Source organism: Pleurodeles waltl, chromosome 6 (genome assembly GCF_031143425.1).
Source record: "Pleurodeles waltl isolate 20211129_DDA chromosome 6, aPleWal1.hap1.20221129, whole genome shotgun sequence".
NCBI classification, from domain to species: domain Eukaryota; kingdom Metazoa; phylum Chordata; class Amphibia; order Caudata; family Salamandridae; genus Pleurodeles; species Pleurodeles waltl.
The window spans coordinates 808062943-808082548 of NC_090445.1; positions in this window are offsets into that span (position 1 = coordinate 808062943).

The window sequence follows — 19606 nt, forward strand, 5'->3', positions numbered from 1 at the left end:
AGAGGTCCAGTTTCAGACCCAAGTGGCTTTCCCTCCTTTGAAGACCAATTTGGTTACTATTCCCCCATCCTGCTCTGTCGTTTGCTGTAACAGTTCTTCGCAAACAGATGCTTCATTTGTTTCAGCCCAGTCACTTACACCCCATCCTGCTCTGTCGTTTGCTGTAACAGTTCTTCGCAAACAGATGCTTCATTTGTTTCAGCCCAGTCACTTACACCTCATTAATGCAGGCTAGCTCAGGCTGCCAGAGGCTGACCAATCAGAAAAGGGCAGGGGTGACTTTTCATAACTTTCAAAAGGAGTCCTAAAACTCTTTCCCTGTGCTAGTTATAATAAATTCAACATTGGCAAGCTGTTTGATTTACTCTAACATTTAATTTGGTACCAAACGTGATATATGTAGCTCATCTTTATTGAAAATAAGACATTTTTATGTTAAAATAAAGGGCCTGATTCTGACCCTGGCGGTTGACTACCGCCAGGGCAGAGTGCCGCGGATGCACCGCCAACAGGCTGGCAGTGCATCCATGGGCATTCTGACCGCGGCGGTACAGCCGCGGTCAGAAACGGGAAACCGCCGGTGTCCCACCGGTTTCCCGCTGCCCTAGGGAATCCTCCACGGCGGCGCTGCTTGCAGCGCCGCCATGGGGATTACGACCCCCTTACCGCCATCCTGTTCCTGACGGTTTTCACCGCCAGGAACAGGATGGCGGTAACGGGTGTTGTGGGGCCCCTGGGGGGCCCTGCAGTGCCCATGCATGGGCACTGCAGGGGCCCCCTAACAGGGCCCCACTAATATTTTCAGTGTCTGCATAGCAGACACTGAAAATCGCGATGGGTGCAACTGCACCCGTCGCACCCTACCCACTCAGCCGGCTCCATTCGGAGCCGGCATCCTCGTGGGAAGGGGTTTCCCGCTGGGCGGGCGGGCGGCCTTCTGGCGGTCGCCCACCCGCCCAGCGGGAAACTCAGAATAACCGCGGCGGTCTTTTGACCGTGCAGCGGTATTCTGGCGGTTTCCGCTTGGCGGGAGGCTCCCGCCGCCCGCCAAGATCAGAATCACCCCCAAAGTCTCCAATGTTAGCTGATGAGTCCGATTGACTACAATGGGGGAAACATGAATTTGGCTGTTTTTCCCTCTCCAGGGCTTATAAAACATCTTTCATGAAGTCCCTGCTTATATTTACACTGCACCCATCCCTGGGGACACTTAGGGTAGACTTTAGGTGTGGCATATGTAAAAATAAGGTAGTTTAGGACTTTTGAAGAACTCAGATTTTGGGATAACTTTAACTTAAAAGCAGCCAGCAATGTAGACCTGACTTTAAAATGGCACCAGGGACCACAGCAATGCACTCAGGGGTGTCCTATCTACCTTGAGAACCCTCAACCTTCATTGCTCTACCATATACTAAGGACTTATAGGTAGGTTGTCAGAGTCAGGCATAATTATGCCTAATTTGCACATACCATTTTACACAGAGCACTGGCCCTGGGACTGGTCAGCAGTGCCCAGGGAAGTCAGAGCCAGAAAACCCTAGTATTAGCTTAAATTGGGGGCAAAAGGTGAGTAGGCTTCTGCAATCAGCCCAGTTTTCCCACAACCAGTTACACTTATTTTTCAGGCTTGAAATGAGAAGCAAAGATTATGTGAATACCTAAATACTTCAAAGGTTTTTCATGTTTTATAACTTTTGCTGGTGTCTCTACCCTGCAAACACCCTATGATTTGCCCAGTTTACACCATGCAACATACCGGAATGATGTTGTATTCAAGTAAATCCATTTACTAATGCAAATTCATGTTTTGCAAATACCAAAGTTGCATTTGCACCTGCAAATGATGAATTTTGACAACCAACTATAGCATAAGTGTGCAAAAGCTTTATGAAGTGTACCTATTAATGTGCTTTACTACACTTTTGTATGTTCATAGCTCAAACTATCAACCTGTTGTTATATTTATCCAGTTTCATAATATTTAGTACCATGGCTACCAAATATTTGCTCAGTGCAATGCAGTAAGCCACCTTGCAGCCTTGCTCTGTGTGAAAGGGCATAAATGTGCCGTATTTAACATTGTACTGCACATTTCTGTCCTTTCCAGTGCTGGAACACTTTTGGCTACCTGGCGCTAATGGTGGCCCCCTTGCACCATTGTGCAAATATACCTGCATAGTAGGCAGGATTGGTTTGTGCAGGAAGGGTCACCTTCCTGCACAAAAGCAATCCTCTGAGGCATTTTCCTCTTTCTACTGAATGCTGCACCAGGACAAAGAGGAAAAATTAGGAGAATAAATCTATTTATCCTTGTTACACCTTCCCTGCGGAGGCATAGAATTCGGATGCATTCCCAGATCTACCTTTTATGGTAAATGTGAGAATGCACTAAAATCCATGTGTGTATGTGTGGGAACAACCATGCTCCACACATGGAATGCCTCTCTGCCACAGAGTAACGCCAGGCAGCGATTTGAACTGTGTCACATTACTCCAGATTTATGAAGCAAAACAGGATCATGCAAGGTGGCCTAATAATTTCTCTGTTTTGCTTCGTTCTTACACCCCCTTGGCCCAGGTGCAATGCAAAACCTTAATAAACGTGGACCTTACATTACAGATCTCAAAAAAATTCAGGCCTTTGATTGGTGGCTCTTAGTAGCAGCTTTTGGCAGATAGTTCTTTTTAGCAAGTCCCTAAACTACATGGACTCTGATTACCAAAACATTTTGCGATCGATAATTATATTTATATTCACAAAATGTGGGCTAGATTCGGTTATTGCAAATTCTTATCTTGTAAAGAAGTGCTTCAGAAATCTTCCAACTCTAATCCAATTTACAATCATGGAAAACCCGTCTTTCTTGCATCTTAGAGTTATAGAGGAACCAATGAAAGTACCCAGAAGAGAGGCAGGAGCCACTGGGAAAAGGAAATCACACACAAAATCACACTGTAGTAATGTCGTGAATTTTCACAAATGTTGCTGCTATTCAGAACCCTTTGTATAGGTCACAATAGACTTCGAAATGCTGCAGTAAATAAGGAAACATGGTGGAAAAGTGATCCAAGCAATCTCATATTTTCAATTTGCCCGAAGAATGCTTTACAACACACGGAAAATATGTTAAACATTTAGAAATAAAGAAAAAATATCAAATCGACACATACATATTTCAGCAATCCTTGCTTCTGATTGAGGATTAAATGCACTCTGGGAAACTCATAGAAGTTGGTGTGAGGTGTAGACGCAAGGTCGGAAAGTACTTGCCCTGGTGTAAAATTTGGCATTCTGTTCATGCAGAGATGAGGAAATCTACACCGTTCGTTCACGTACTAGTGATATTCTTTATTAAACCCTAAACTCTTCCATCAATGAAAGATGACGCTGGAAGACAAGTAAAAAACAAGTTGAAACGGGGCAAGAAAAATCAGTAGCCCTGATAAAAAAAATCAGTTTTTTTGTTTTACTTTGCTGCATACCAAACTACTGTCTCCAGAGGCGTCCTCATCCAGTTTGTTTATGGCTGTTTTCCATTTCCTATTTTCAAGTTTGTTCAGATGTCGATGCACCTATTTTCCAAATTACTTCACATCTGTATACAGAACACAGCACACACCATCAAAATGTATAAATGTTTTAGTAACCCAAATCTGTTAAAATGCCGATGGCATCCGTCCTTGTTGAATTGCCAAGAGTGGATGATTATTTTGAAGTATTGCATGTTTTCATTTTTACTGCCAACATGAAACATTTTTTTATTGTACCTATAAAACAGCTTCTGCTGAATTGTTCAGGTGATATCGTAGACAGCATTCCGATGACAGGTTTCTTAATAGCCACCGAGATGGGATAATATTCAATGACTCGCTGTAACTTTGTGACCATGAAGTGTTTCTTTTCGGAAAGAATAGAACCTATCTATTGGACCTGAAAAAAGTCACTGAGAAGACAGAACTGCTGTTGCAAATAAATGACACAAAGACAAAACTTAATTGACGCTTGCATTGTCTCACTGCTATATTTTGATCGCCATTGACTGAGATGTCATTCAAGCACTATATTTTAAAAACAAGCACAAAGAACAAGAATTAGGCCCTTGTTGGTGCGTTCCAACAGAGATATCCACTCATAGCTCCGCATAACATTAGCTGTCAGCTTTTTCTGAAAAAACACCTCTTGTCTTTCTTTCACAAATACTGCAGGAAGCTAGTCAGATTAAACATAAGCAATCTAGTTTAATTGAAAAGAAAATGTTATTCTTTTTTATGTCCTGTCATCCATTCATGTCATGGAAAGGGACTCGCAAATCTGGATATCCGTTGATTAACCTCCAAGGTCAAGATCGTCTGCATGAAACAAAACAATATGGCCCTCATTATGACATTGGTGGTACATCACGAATACTGCCGCGGTGATGGTCACCAGCATACCACCATAGAGGTGAACATCAGTCTGCCAGATTATGACATACCCACACAAAACCGATAGAAATCAGCCATAACCACAAATCCGCCATACCCAACGAAAGCAATAAACTGTTGGTACTAGAACCCATACCATTACTCCACCAAAACAACACACTCCAAATAATGACCCACGAATCACCACAGCGGACATTCAACAGCAGTAAACCATTGGCAGTGCACACCGCTGCAGTGGAAATGCCCACCCAAAAACAAAACACGACAACATTGGCCAGAACAAAAAATCCACACCTGGCACAAATACACACCCCACACACCCACCAACAGCACTATAAAACAACCCCCCACATCACCTGCAAACCATTGCAAACACAAAAAGACTGCCACACCTTGCAACACCAATTCCAGAGATAACTGCACACACACACACCACAACTACCCATTCATCCATCACACATCACACACCACACAAATAACCATATCACACATCACCATCTACACGACACAAACATCACACAACACCCATGTCCCCACAAAGGCACCCCAGTTTCACTGATGAAGAGTTGCGGGTGATGGTGGAGAAAATAGTTAGGGTAGAGCCACAGCTGTTTGGAGGACAGGTACAGAAGATCTCCATTGCCAGGAAGATGGAGCTATAGCAGAGGATTCTGGACAGGGTGAGCTCCGTGGGAACAAACCCATGCACAAGGGACGACATAAGGAATAGGTGGAACGACCTACGGGGAAAGGTGCATTCCATTACAGCAAGACACCATCTCACCATCAGGAGGACTGGCTGTGAACACCCACCTCCTCCCCCTCAGTTGACAGCATGGGAGGAGAAAGTCTTGGCAATACTAGTTCCTGAGGGCCTCACTGGAGTACCTGGAGGACTGGACAGTGGTGAGTCACCATCACCAACCCACCACCACCCATCCATGCATGCCACGTCACCTCCTCACCGTGACTCCCTTCACCCCACTCCATCACGCACAGTGCACCACCCCAATTACCACACCTAAATGTCTACCCCTGCATGCCACACCCACTGCAAGCACATCCCTCCAAGCTCTGCATGCACACCCACCACCATTGCATTTGCAGCATGTAGAACTACCAATCCCACAATCCATCACCATACACTACCAAAGGTGGGATGAAAACATCAATGTAATTGGGAAAGGTCGAAATGTGTAATATGTGACAGACAATCACCCTAACAAATAATTTACATCCCCACAGGTGCACCAGCCAATGTCAGTGGCGAGGAGGTGCCTCAGCAACCCTTCCCCCCACCAGAAGATGCCCTCAGTGATGACAGCAACTCTGGAGGACTTGAACTGGATGAACTCCCTGGCCCATCTGGGACCACAGGTAAATTGGTTGCCACATCCCACAGCTGGCCCACCATAGGACCCCCCCAGATTCAAACACGCCAGCAGCCAGCCAGTGCCCCCAAACCCCTGTCCTCAGGACACGTCAATCAGTAGTGTGCCCACCTGTACAGGGACTCGAGTCGACACCACACAGGCATGCCGATGAGGGTCCTGGTGTAAGTGGGAGTGAGCACACCATTGAGGGGACACAGGCACAGGGGCCAGGGACTGTTGGGGGAAAGCTGTGCACCAGGGGGAGAACAGGCCCAGGGAATCGACTGCCTAGGAGGCACTCACAAATGTCTTTGGGGCATACCAACAATCTCAGGACAGGATGGGTCAGGTGATCAACATCATGCAGGAGAACCAGCAGCTGCAGGGGTAACACCACCAGGAGGCTATGCAACAATTGCAGTCCTTGAATACCACCATGGCCTCCATTGCAGTGGTGCAGAGTATCTATGGCAAACATTATTGTGTGAGTACACAAGACACCGGTGGGCCCCTCCACCAGCCAGTGTATTGATCAGCCCTCCGCATCTGCTTCAGCAAGTGGACAGGGGGTCCTGCCACAGGACTCCCATCCAACCCGCATCCCTTCCCCTGCAGAAGGTGAACCACCCCGCAAACATTCCCTGCAACCGAGACAGACACCAGAGACAGTTGCCAAGACGAAGACCACTGCCAGGAAATGAACCCCACTGAATTTCCCCCTTGTGTTAAACTGATTCACCTTGTTCACTTTAGACTACCATTGTTCCTCTACCTATGACTCCATGGACAGTGGACCTGTGCTACTAACAGACTGGACCTCTACACTGGACTTTTACCAACCATCACCCCGCTCTTGCACATTCCATTGGATTCTTGTTAGTCAAATAAACACCCTTGAACACAACTAGAGTAATAGTGCTTTACCAGTAAGAAATGTGGAATGTATTGAACTGTATTGAACTGCATTAACCTGTGCAAATGTCCTGTAATGTGTCAATCCATCCAATAAATGTGTTCCAGAAGTCTGTAGACCACATCAACATCTGCAATAAGGGAAGCCGTAGGTGACAGTTAATTTTATGACAAGACCGGAGGCTCATATTATGCGTTTCTTTTCTTGCTTTAATTAAACAGCAGCAAGTGAAGAAAACTACAAATCCCATAAGCGAAGAGAAACGTGCCAATGGAAAACAAGTTGTAGTTTGTTTACAATAACCAATCAACACCAATGTATGCTATTATGACGTAACTTGACTGCGAACAGCCCTCTTTTCTTGCTGCTCGCAGTCAGTTAAGTACTTTCACTTCATTATTCCGTTATTATTATGTGTTTTTTCTAATGTACGATGTGTTTTTATTTATAAAACATTTTGCGCTTACACGCGCTGCTTATGTGCATGTATTGTACTGTTGCCGCATATATATTTCCCCGTTTATTCTGCTCCCCGTGCACTTTCCCTCGCGTGCGCGCTATCTTGCTAACGAATGGTTTTAACCGTTTCTCAGGCGTCGGGCCATCATTTTTGGCCCGCGCTTCAGGAACGAAAGATTTTCCTTGCTGCCACACTTATCGGAGATGCCTCGCAGCCTCACTGAGTCTTTACCTTCATTACGTCTGGCAGTAGGACGCTGTGTACACGCCCAGGGGCGGGGTTCCCTGCTTTCCCTTCACAATTAACCCTGTGACTCCTGGTTTTTTCTTCTATTTTTTGTTGCTACTGATTGTTCCACTTCACTTCGGGTTGACCCTGAGGAAGTTTCTGCTATAAAACAGGACATCAATGTGTTTATACAAAACTCTGTCCAACAGGCAGTGAACAGCTCCATAAATAAACTGTCTAAAAATCTGGAATCTTCAGTTTTAAAAATGCTCAATAAGTCTATATCAGCCCAGTCTGCAGGGGATTGCAGACAGCGCCTTTCACCCATTTCCCAGTCAAAAAATACACAACAATTGGTGCTATATATTTGTGAGGTTCCCTCACCCATGGCAGAGGAAGCGGTTCCTCAAAAGGCTCCAACTAAGGAGAATAAAAATGCAGATAACTCCTTCACAAAAACGCAAATCCAAAACCAAACACATTATGGGGGTCATTCTGACCCCCGCCGTCGAAAGACCGCGGCCGTCATTCTGAGTTTCCCGCTGGGCTGGTGGGCGACCGCCAGAAGGCTGCCCGCCCGCCCAGCGGGAAACCCCCTTCCATGAGGATGCCGGCTCCGAATGGAGCCGGCGGAGTGGAAAGGGTGCGACGGGTGCAGTTGCACCCGTTGCGATTTTCAGTGTCTGCTATGACCCCCTATGTCTCCTTTGAGAATTTCCTCCATACCAGACACCGACGATGATATGCCTGACGCAGATTCAGATGCTGATCCATCTGACCACGACGATTGTCATTCTTCTCCTATTTTAAAGAACCCTAAACTTTCCTCCTCTGAGTCTTTCACACCCAAACCGCTTCTAGATTGCGAGGGTTTACCGATGTTTGATCCCTCCTTCATTTCACATCCCAATTCAACTGAATGGTTTCCAGCCGCTCACGTGGGTGATTATGTGTCTGCCAAACTATTTTGTCCATTGGATAAACAAACATGAGCTAAGCTCAGATCGGAGTGTCCACGTTCCTCTCTTACACACAAATCTTCCATTACGCCTTCCATCGACCAACCCATTTTAACATTGTTCACGAAATTCGGTAAAGATACTCGGAAAGGAATTGATAAAGCCTGGTCCTCCTGTCAGGATAAATTGTTAGATGTCATTGGCCCTCTCACCCGTATTTTTGATATTGCTGAATCCGCCAGAATCGATGGCTCTTTCATTGATCCGGAAGAACTTTCCTTATGGGTCCAGAGGACTGTCTGCCTTCTCGGAAATGCTAATGCTGCTCTTTCACAAGAAAGGCGCAAAGGTCTCTTGCTCAAATTAGACCCAAAACTTTAAAACCTGGCCACAATTCAACCTCAAGTTAAAACAGATGGTTTACTCTTTGGCGACAACTTTATCAAAGAGCTGGGCAAATACGTAGCCACTTTTACCTCTCTGGACAAGGCTCAACAGTCTTTAAAGAAAATGTTCAACCTGTGGGTTTTTGCCAGGGCCGGCAGAGGCAGGAGCCGCTTACCAGGAATTCAGGCTGCAGTTTTATCCACAAAGGGCCAGAGGTTTTTGCTCCAGAGGTTACAGGAATTCTAGAAATACCAATCAAACAGGTAAATCCATCCCTTTGTCATGTCCCCGTGGGCGGTCATCTTTGTCATTTTTTCCCAAATTGGTTATTAACCTTTCCCGTGCCTTGGACGAGGTCACCTCATCCTACACCCGGGAACTGGGGGGAGCGCTAGCGCTCCCCGCCTGTGCTCCCCACCTACCCCCCCAAGGTAGGGATGGGAGGGGAAGCCCTTCCCCTTCCACCTCCGAACCCCGCACCCCCCCTGTGAAGTCAGCGCGCGAGCGCGCGCTGACAATCACAGAGCCTCCCCCAACGCGCTGGAAGCTCTGCTTCCAGTGCGATCGAAAGAGAAATGCTTTGCATTTCTCTTTCGATCACGTTGGGGAGGCCAGGAGAGGCTTAAAAGGGAAGGAAATGTATTTCCTTCCCTTTGAAGTCTCTCCGTTTACATTGTCATAAGGGAGCGACCCCTTGGGCAAGGGTCGCTCCCAGGGGGGCATTTTTTTGGAAGGCCTTTTCTGCCCCCCCGGGGGAAGATCAGCCTATTATTAGGCCGATCTGCCCCCGGGGGGGGCAGAAACCTCTCGGCACCAGGAATAATTTTTTTGTTTTTTGTTTACTTTTTTGTTTTAGGTGTGGGGAGCGACCCCTTAGGCAAGGGTCGCTCCCCTAGGGTGCAAATTATATTTAGGCCATTTCTGCCCCCCTTGAGGGCAGATTGGCATATTTTGATGAGGCCAATCTGCCCCCAAGGGGGACAGAAACCACTAGACACCAGGGATTTTTTTTTTTACATGAATTTCACGCAAGGGGAGTGACCCCTTAGGCAAGGGTCGCTCCCCTGGGAGGGGGAAATTATTTTAGGCCATTTCTGCCCCCCTGGGGGGTAGATCAGCCTATTTTGATTAGGCCGATCTGCCCCCCAGAAACCACTAGGCACCGGGGATTTTTTGTATTTTTTGTTTTACAGATGGGAAGCAACCCCTTGGACAAGGGCCGCTCCCCTGGAGGGGAAATTTGTATTTAGGCCATTTCTGCCCCCTTTGGGGGCAGATCGTCTGATTTTTGCTACGCCAATCTGCCCCCAAGGGGGGCAGAAACCACTAGGCACCAGGGATTTTTTTTTGGCGCCAATGTCACGCAGGGGGAGCGACCCCGTAGGCAAGGGTCGCTCCCGGGGGAGGGGTTGGGGGGTGGGGGGGCAAATTTATTTTAGGCCATTTATGCTCCCCCTGGGGGCAGATCGGCCTATTGTTATTAGGCTGATCTGCCCACAGGGGGGGCAGAAACGTCTAGGCGCCAGGGCAAATTTTTTGTTTGTGTTTTTTTTTGTTTGTTTGTTTTTTTAGAGATGGAGAGCGACCCATTAGGCAAGGGTCACTCCCCTGGGGGACAAATTGTATTTAGACAATTTGGCCGATTTTAGGTCAATCTGAAACCAGTAGGCACCGGGGATTTTTTTTTGGGCGCCAATGTCACGCAGGGGAAGCGACCCCGTAGACAAGGGTCGCTCCCGGGGGGGTTTGGGGGGTGGGGGGGCAAATTTATTTTAGGCCATTTCTGCTCCCCCTGGGGGCAGATCGGCCTATTGTTATTAGGCTGATCTGCCCACAGGGGGGGCAGAAACCTCTAGGCGCCAGGGAAAAAATTTTGTTTGTGTTTTTTTTGTTTGTTTGTTTTTTTAGAGATGGGGAGCGACCCATTAGGCAAGGGTAACTCCCCTGGGGGACAAATTGTATTTAGACCATTTCTGCCCACCTTGGGGGCAGATTGGTTGATTTTAGGTCAATCTGCCCCCAAGGGGGCAGAAACCAGTAGGCACCGGGGATTTTATTTTTGGCGCCAATGTCACGCAGGGGGAGCGACCCCGTAGGCAAGGGTCACTCCTGGGGGGGTTGGGGGGGGGGGGTAAATTTATTTTAGGCCATTTCTGCTCCCCCTGGCGGCAGATCGGCCTATTGTTATTAGGCCGATCTGCCGCCAGGGGGGGGCAGAAACCACTAGGCACCGGGGATTATTTTTCCGGCACCAATGTCACGCAGGGGGAGCGACCCCGTAGGCAAGGGTCGCTCCGGGGGGGAAATTTATTTTAGGCCATTTCTGCTCCCCCTGGGGGCAGATCGGCCTATTGTTATTAGGCTGATCTGCCCACAGTGGGGGCAGAAACCTCTAGGCGCCAGGGCAATTTTTTTTTTGTGTTTTTTTTTGTTTGTTTGTTTTTTTAGAGATGGGGAGCGACCCCGTAGGCAAGGGTCGCTCCCCTGGGGGACAAATTGTATTTAGACCATTTGGCCGATTTTAGGTCAATCTGCCCCCAAGGGGGCAGAAACCAGTAGGCACCGGGGATTTATTTTTGGGCGGCAATGTCACGCAGGGGGAGCGACCCCGTAGGCAAGGGTCACTCCCGGAGGGGGCTTGGGGGGTGGGGGGGCAAATTTATTTTAGGCCATTTCTGCTCCCCCTGGGGGCAGATTGGCCTATTGTTATTAGGCTGATCTGCCCACAGTGGGGGCAGAAACCTCTAGGCGCCAGGGCAATTTTTTTTGGGTGTTTTTCTTTGTTTGTTTGTTTTTTTAGAGATGGGGAGCGGCCCCGTAGGCAAGGGTCGCTCCCAGGGGGAGTTTGGGGGGCTGAGGGACAAATTTATTTTAGTCCATTTCTGCCCCCCCCTGGGGCCGGCTGAGCTAGGGCCCTAAATCCACAGGTAGGCACTTTGCAAAAAACACCTCTGTTTTCTGTGAAAAAATGTGATGTGTCCACGTTGTGTGTTGGGCCATTTCCTTTCGTGGGCGCTAGGCCTACCCACACAAGTGAGGTACCATTTTTATCAAGAGACTTGGGGGAACGCTGGATGGAAGGACATTTGTGGCTCCTCTCAGATTCCAGAACTTTCTGTCACCGAAATGAGAGGAAAAAGTGTTTTTTGGGCCAAATTTTTATGTTTGCAAAGGATTCTGGGTAACAGAACCTAGTCAGAGCCCCACAAGTCACCCCATCTTGGAGTCCCCTGGGTTTCTAGTTTTAAAAAATGTGCTGGTCTGCTAGGTTCCCCAAGTGACGGCTGAGCTAGAGGCCAAAATCCACAGGTAGGCAATGTTTTCAATGAAAAAATGTGATGTGTCCATGTTGTGTTTTGGGCCATTTCCTGTCGCAGGCGCTAGGCCTACCCACACAAGTGAGGTATCATTTTTATCGGGAGACTTGGGGGAATGCTGGGTGGAAGGAAATTTGTAGCTCCTCTCAGATTTCAGAACTTTCTGTCACTGAAATATGAGGAAAACGTGTTTTTTTAGCCAAATTTTGAGGTTTGCAAAGGATTCTGGATAACAGAACCTGGTGAGAGCCCCACAAGTCACCCCATCTTGGATTCCCCTAGGTCTCTAGTTTTTAAAAGTGCACAGGTTTGGTAGGTTTCCCTGGGTGCCGGCTGAGCTAGAAGCCAAAATCTACAGGTAGGCACTTTACAAATAACACCTCTGTTTTCTTTCCAAAAATGTGATGTGTCCACGTTGTGTTTTGGGGCATTTCCTGTCACGGGCGCCAGGCCTACCCACACAAGTGAGGTTTCATTTTTATCGGGAGACTTGGGGAAACGCTGGGTGGAAGGAAATTTGTGGCTCCTCTCTGATTCCAGAATTTTCTGTCACCGAAATGTGAGGAAAACGTGTTGTTTAAGCCAAAGTTTGAGGTTTGCAAAGGATTCTGGGTAACAGAACCTGGTCAGAGTCCCACAAGTCACCCCATCTTCGATTACCCTAGGGCTCTAGTTTTAAAAAATACACAGGTTTGGTAGGTTTCCCTAGGTGCCGGCTGAGCTAGAGGCCAAAATCTACAGGTAGGCACTTTGCAAAAAACACCTCTGTTTTCTTTCCAAAAATGTGATGTGTCCACGTTGTGTTTTGGGGCATTTCCTGTCACGGGCGCTAGGCCTACCCACACAAGTGAGGTATCATTTTTATCGGGAGACTTGGGGGAACGCTGGGTGGAAGGAAATTTGTGGCTCCTCTCAGATTCCAGAACTTTCTGTCACCGAAATATGAGGAAAACGTGTTTTTTTAGCCAAATTTTGAGGTTTGCAAAGGATTCTGGATAACAGAACCTGGTCAGAGCCCCACAAGTCACCCCATCTTGGATTCCCCTAGGTCTCTAGTTTTTAAAAATGCACAGGTTTGGTAGGTTTCCCTGGGTGCCGGCTGAGCTAGAAGCCAAAATCTACAGGTAGGCACTTTACAAATAACACCTCTGTTTTCTTTCCAAAAATGTGATGTGTCCACGTTGTGTTTTGGGGCATTTCCTGTCACAGGCGCTAGGCCTACCCACACAAGTGAGGTATCATTTTTATCAGGAGACTTGGGGGAACGCTGGGTGGAAGGAAATTTGTGGCTCCTCTCAGATTCCAGAACTTTCTGTCACCGAAATGTGAGGAAAATTTGTTTTTTTTGCCAAAGTTTGAGGTTTGCAAAGGATTCTGGGTAACAGAACCTGGTCAGAGCCCCACAAGTCACCCCATCTTGGATTCCCCAAGGGCTCTAGTTTTAAAAAATACACAGGTTTCGTAGGTTTCCCTAGGTGCCAGCTGAGCTAGAGGCCAAAATCTACAGGTAGGCATTTTTGCAAAAAACACTTCTGTTTTCTTTAAAAAAATTTGATGTGTCCACGTTGTGTTTTGGGGCATTTCCTGTCACGGGCGCTAGGCCTACCCACACAAGTGAGGTATCATTTTTATCGGGAGACTTGGGGGAACGCTGGGTGGAAGGAAATTTGTGGCTCCTCTCAGATTCCAGAACTTTCTGTCACCGAAATGTGAGGAAAACGTGTTTTTTTAGCCAAAGTTTGAGTTTTGCAAAGGATTCTGGGTAACAGAACCTAGTCAGAGCCCCACAAGTCACCCCATCTTGGATTCCTCTAGGTCTCTAGTTTCCAAAAATGCACAGGTTTGGTAGGTTTCCCTGAGCTAGAGGCCAAAATCTACAGGTAGGCACTTTGCAAGAAACACCTCTGTTTTCTTTCAAAAAATGTGATGTGTCCACGTTGTGTTTTGGGGCATTTCTTGTCACAGGCGCTAGGCCTACCCACACAAGTGAGGTATCATTTTTATCGGAAGACTTGTGGGAACGCTGCGTGGAAGGAAATTTGTGGCTCCTCTCAGATTCCAGAACTTTCTGTCACTGAAATTTGAGGAAAATGTGTTTTTTTAGCCAAATTTTGAGGTTTGCAAAGGATTCTGGGTAACAGAACCTGGTCAGAGCCCCACAAGTCACCCCATATTGGATTCCTCTAAGTCTCTAGTTTTCAAAAATGCACAGGTTTGGTAGGTTTCCCTAGGTGCCGGCTGAGCTAGAGGCCAAAATCTACAGGTAGGCACTTTGCAAAAGACACCTCTGTTTTCTTAAAAAAAATGTGATGTGTGCATGTTGCGATTTGGGGCCTTTCCTGTCGCGGGCGCTAGGCCTACCCACACAAGTGAGGTATCATTTTTATTGGGAGACTTGGGGGAACACTTGTGGAAGGAAATTTGTGGCTCCTCTCAGATTCCAGAACTTTCTGTCACCGAAATAAGAGGAAAAAGTGTTTTTTTTGGCCAAATTTTGATGTTTGCAAAGGATTCTGGGTAACAGAACCTGGTCAGAGCCCCACAAGTCACTCCATCTTGGATTCCCCTGGGTTTCCAGTTTTAAAAAATGCGCTGATTTGCTAGGTTCCCCAAGTGTCGGCTGAGCTAGACGCCAAAATCCACAGGTAGGCACTGTTTTCTATGAAAAAAATGTGATGTGTCCATGTTGCGTTTTGGGACATTTCCTGTCGCGGGCGCTAGGTCTACCCACACAAGTGAGGTATCATTTTTATCGGGAGACTTGGGGGAATGCGGGGTGGAAGGAAATTTGTAGCTCCTCTCAGATTCCAGAACTTTCTGTCACCGAAATATGAGGAAAACGTGTTTTTTTAGCCAAATTTTGAGGTTTGCAAAGGATTCTGGATAACAGAACCTGGTCAGAGCCCCACAAGTCACCCCATCTTGGATTCCCCTAGGTCTCTAGTTTTTAAAAATGCACAGGTTTGGTAGGTTTCCCTGGGTGCCGGCTGAGCTAGAAGCCAAAATCTACAGGTAGGCACTTTACAAATAACACCTCTGTTTTCTTTCCAAAAATGTGATGTGTCCACGTTGTGTTTTGGGGCATTTCCTGTCACAGGCGCTAGGCCTACCCACACAAGTCAGGTATCATTTTTATCAGGAGACTTGGGGGAACGCTGGGTGGAAGGAAATTTGTGGCTCCTCTCAGATTCCAGAACTTTCTGTCACCGAAATGTGAGGAAAATTTGTTTTTTTTGCCAAAGTTTGAGGTTTGCAAAGGATTCTGGGTAACAGAACCTGGTCAGAGCCCCACAAGTCACCCCATCTTGGATTCCCCAAGGGCTCTAGTTTTAAAAAATACACAGGTTTCGTAGGTTTCCCTAGGTGCCAGCTGAGCTAGAGGCCAAAATCTACAGGTAGGCATTTTTGCAAAAAACACTTCTGTTTTCTTTAAAAAAATTTGATGTGTCCACGTTGTGTTTTGGGGCATTTCCTGTCACGGGCGCTAGGCCTACCCACACAAGTGAGGTATCATTTTTATCGGGAGACTTGGGGGAACGCTGGGTGGAAGGAAATTTGTGGCTCCTCTCAGATTCCAGAACTTTCTGTCACCGAAATGTGAGGAAAACGTGTTTTTTTAGCCAAAGTTTGAGTTTTGCAAAGGATTCTGGGTAACAGAACCTAGTCAGAGCCCCACAAGTCACCCCATCTTGGATTCCTCTAGGTCTCTAGTTTCCAAAAATGCACAGGTTTGGTAGGTTTCCCTGAGCTAGAGGCCAAAATCTACAGGTAGGCACTTTGCAAGAAACACCTCTGTTTTCTTTCAAAAAATGTGATGTGTCCACGTTGTGTTTTGGGGCATTTCTTGTCACAGGCGCTAGGCCTACCCACACAAGTGAGGTATCATTTTTATCGGAAGACTTGTGGGAACGCTGCGTGGAAGGAAATTTGTGGCTCCTCTCAGATTCCAGAACTTTCTGTCACTGAAATTTGAGGAAAATGTGTTTATTTAGCCAAATTTTGAGGTTTGCAAAGGATTCTGGGTAACAGAACCTGGTCAGAGCCCCACAAGTCACCCCATATTGGATTCCTCTAAGTCTCTAGTTTTCAAAAATGCACAGGTTTGGTATGTTTCCCTAGGTGCCGGCTGAGCTAGAGGCCAAAATCTACAGGTAGGCACTTTGCAAAAGACACCTCTGTTTTCTTAAAAAAAATGTGATGTGTGCATGTTGCGATTTGGGGCCTTTCCTGTCGCGGGCGCTAGGCCTACCCACACAAGTGAGGTATCATTTTTATTGGGAGACTTGGGGGAACACTTGTGGAAGGAAATTTGTGGCTCCTCTCAGATTCCAGAACTTTCTGTCACCGAAATAAGAGGAAAAAGTGTTTTTTTGGCCAAATTTTGATGTTTGCAAAGGATTCTGGGTAACAGAACCTGGTCAGAGCCCCACAAGTCACTCCATCTTGGATTCCCCTGGGTTTCCAGTTTTAAAAAATGCGCTGATTTGCTAGGTTCCCCAAGTGTCGGCTGAGCTAGACGCCAAAATCCACAGGTAGGCACTGTTTTCTATGAAAAAAATGTGATGTGTCCATGTTGCGTTTTGGGACATTTCCTGTCGCGGGCGCTAGGTCTACCCACACAAGTGAGGTATCATTTTTATCGGGAGACTTGGGGGAATGCGGGGTGGAAGGAAATTTGTAGCTCCTCTCAGATTCCAGAACTTTCTTCACCGAAATATGAGGAAAACGTGTTTTTTTAGCCAAATTTTGAGGTTTGCAAAGGATTCTGGATAACAGAACCTGGTGAGAGCCCCACAAGTCACCCCATCTTGGATTCCCCTAGGTCTCTAGTTTTTAAAAATGCACAGGTTTGGTAGGTTTCCCTGGGTGCCGGCTGAGCTAGAAGCCAAAATCTACAGGTAGGCACTTTACAAATAACACCTCTGTTTTCTTTCCAAAAATGTGATGTGTCCACGTTGTGTTTTGGGGCATTTCCTGTCACGGGCGCTAGGCCTACCCACACAAGTGAGGTATCATTTTTATCGGGAGACTTGGGGAAACGCTGGGTGGAAGGAAATTTGTGGCTCCTCTCTGATTCCAGAATTTTCTGTCACCGAAATGTGAGGAAAACGTGTTGTTTTAGCCAAAGTTTGAGGTTTGCAAAGGATTCTGGGTAACAGAACCTGGTCAGAGCCCCACAAGTCACCCCATCTTGGATTCCCCAAGGGCTCTAGTTTTAAAAAATACACAGGTTTCGTAGGTTTCCCTAGGTGCCGGCTGAGCTAGAGTCCAAAATCTACAGGTAGGCACTTTGCAAAAAACACCTCTGTTTTCTTTAAAAAAATGTGATGTGTCCACGCTGTGTTTTGGGGCATTTCCTGTCACGGGCGCTAGGCATACCCACACAAGTGAGGTATAATTTTTATCGGGAGACTTGGGGGAACGCTGGGTGGAAGGAAATTTGTGGCTCCTCTCAGATTCCAGAACTTTCTGTCACCGAAATGTGAGGAAAACGTGTTTGTTTAGCCAAAGTTTGAGTTTTGCAAAGGATTCTGGGTAACAGAACCTAGTCAGAGCCCCACAAGTCACCCCATCTTGGATTCCCCTAGGTCTCTAGTTTCCAAAAATGCACAGGTTTGGTAGGTGTCCCTGAGCTAGAGGCCAAAATCTACAGGTAGGCACTTTGCAAGAAACAACTCTGTTTTCTTTAAAAAAATGTGATGTGTCCACGTTGTGTTTTGGGGCATTTCATGTCACGGGCGCTAGGCCTACCCACACAAGTGAGGTATCATTTTTATCAGAAGACTTGTGGGAAAGCTGGGTGGAAGGAATTTGTGGCTCCTCTCAGATTCCAGAACTTTCTGTCACTGAAATTTGAGGAAAATGTGTTGTTTTAGCCAAATTTTGAGGTTTGCAAAGGATTCTGGGTAACAGAACCTGGTCAGAGCCCCACAAGTCACCCCATATTGGATTCCCCTACGTCTCTAGTTTTAAAAAATGCACAGGTTTGGTAGGTTTCCCTAGGTGCTGGCTGAGCTAGAGGCCACAATCTACAGGTAGGCACTTTGCAAAAAACACCTGTGTTTTCTTTCCAAAAATTTGATGTGTCCATGTTGCGTTTTGGGGCATTTCCTGTCGCAGGCGCTAGGCCTAACCACACAAGTGAGGTAGCATTTTTATTGGGAGACTTGGGGGAACGCTGGGTGGAAGGACATTTGTGGCTTTGCTCTGATTCCAGAACTTTCTGTCACCAAAATTTGAGGAAAATTTGTTTTTTTAGCCAAAGTTTGAGGTTTGCAAAGGATTCTGGGTAACAGAACCTGGTCAGAGTCCCACAAGTCACCCCATCTTGGATTCCCCTAGGTCTCTAGTTTTAAAAAATGCACAGGTTTGGTAGGTTTCCCTAGGTGCTGGCTGAGCTAGAGGCCAAAATCTACAGGTAGGCACTTTGCAAAAAACTCCTCTGTTTCCTTTAAAAAAATGTGATGTGTCCACGTTGCATTTTGGGGCGTTTCCTGTCGCAGGCGCTAGGCCTACCCACACAAGTGAGGTATCATTTTTATCGGGAGACTTGGGGGAACATAGACTAGCAAAACAAGTGTTATTGCCCCTTGTCTTTCTCAACATTTTTTCCTTCCAAATATAAGAGAGTGTGTAAAAAAGACATCTATTTGAGAAATGCCCTGTAATTCACATGCTAGTATGGTCACCCCGGAATTCAGAGATGTGCAAATAACCACTGCTCCTCAACATCTTATCTTGTGCCCATTTTGGAAATACAAAGGTTTTCTTGATAGCTATTTTTCACTCTTTATATTTCTGCAAATGAATTGCTGTATACCCGGTATAGAATAAAAACGCACTGCAGGGTGCAGCTCATTTATTGGCTCTGGGTACCTAGGGTTCTTGATGAACCTACAAGCCCTATATATCCCCGCAACCAGAGGAGTCCAGCAGAAGTAAAGGTATATTGCTTTTGAAAATCTGACATTGCAGGAAAAAGTTACAGAGTAAAACGTAGAGAAACATTTATGTTTTTTTCACCTCAATTTCAATATTTTTCTTTTTCAGTTGTTATTTTCTGTAGGAAACCCTTGTAGGATCCACACAAATGACCCCTTGCTGGATTAAAAATGTTATCTACTTTTCAGAAATGTTTAGGTTTCTGGGATCCAGCGTTGGTTTCATGCCCTTTTCTGATACTGACTGGAAGGAGGCTGAAAGCACAAAAAATTGTAAAAATGGGGTATGTCCCAGTAAAATGCCAAATTTGTGTTGAAAAATTGGGTTTTCTGATTCAAGTCTGCCTGTTCCTGAAAGTTGGGAAGCTGGTGATTTTAGCACCGAAAAACCCTTTGTTGATGCCATTTTCAGGGAAAAAACCACAAGCCTTCTTCTGCAGCCACGTTTTCAAATTTTTTTGAAAAAAATGAAATGTTCACTGTATTTTGGCTAATTTCTTGGCCTCCTTCAGGGGAACCCACAAAGTCTGGGTACCTCTAGAATCCCTAGGATGTTGGAAAAAAGGACGCAAATTTGGCTTGGCTAGCTTATGTGGACAAAAA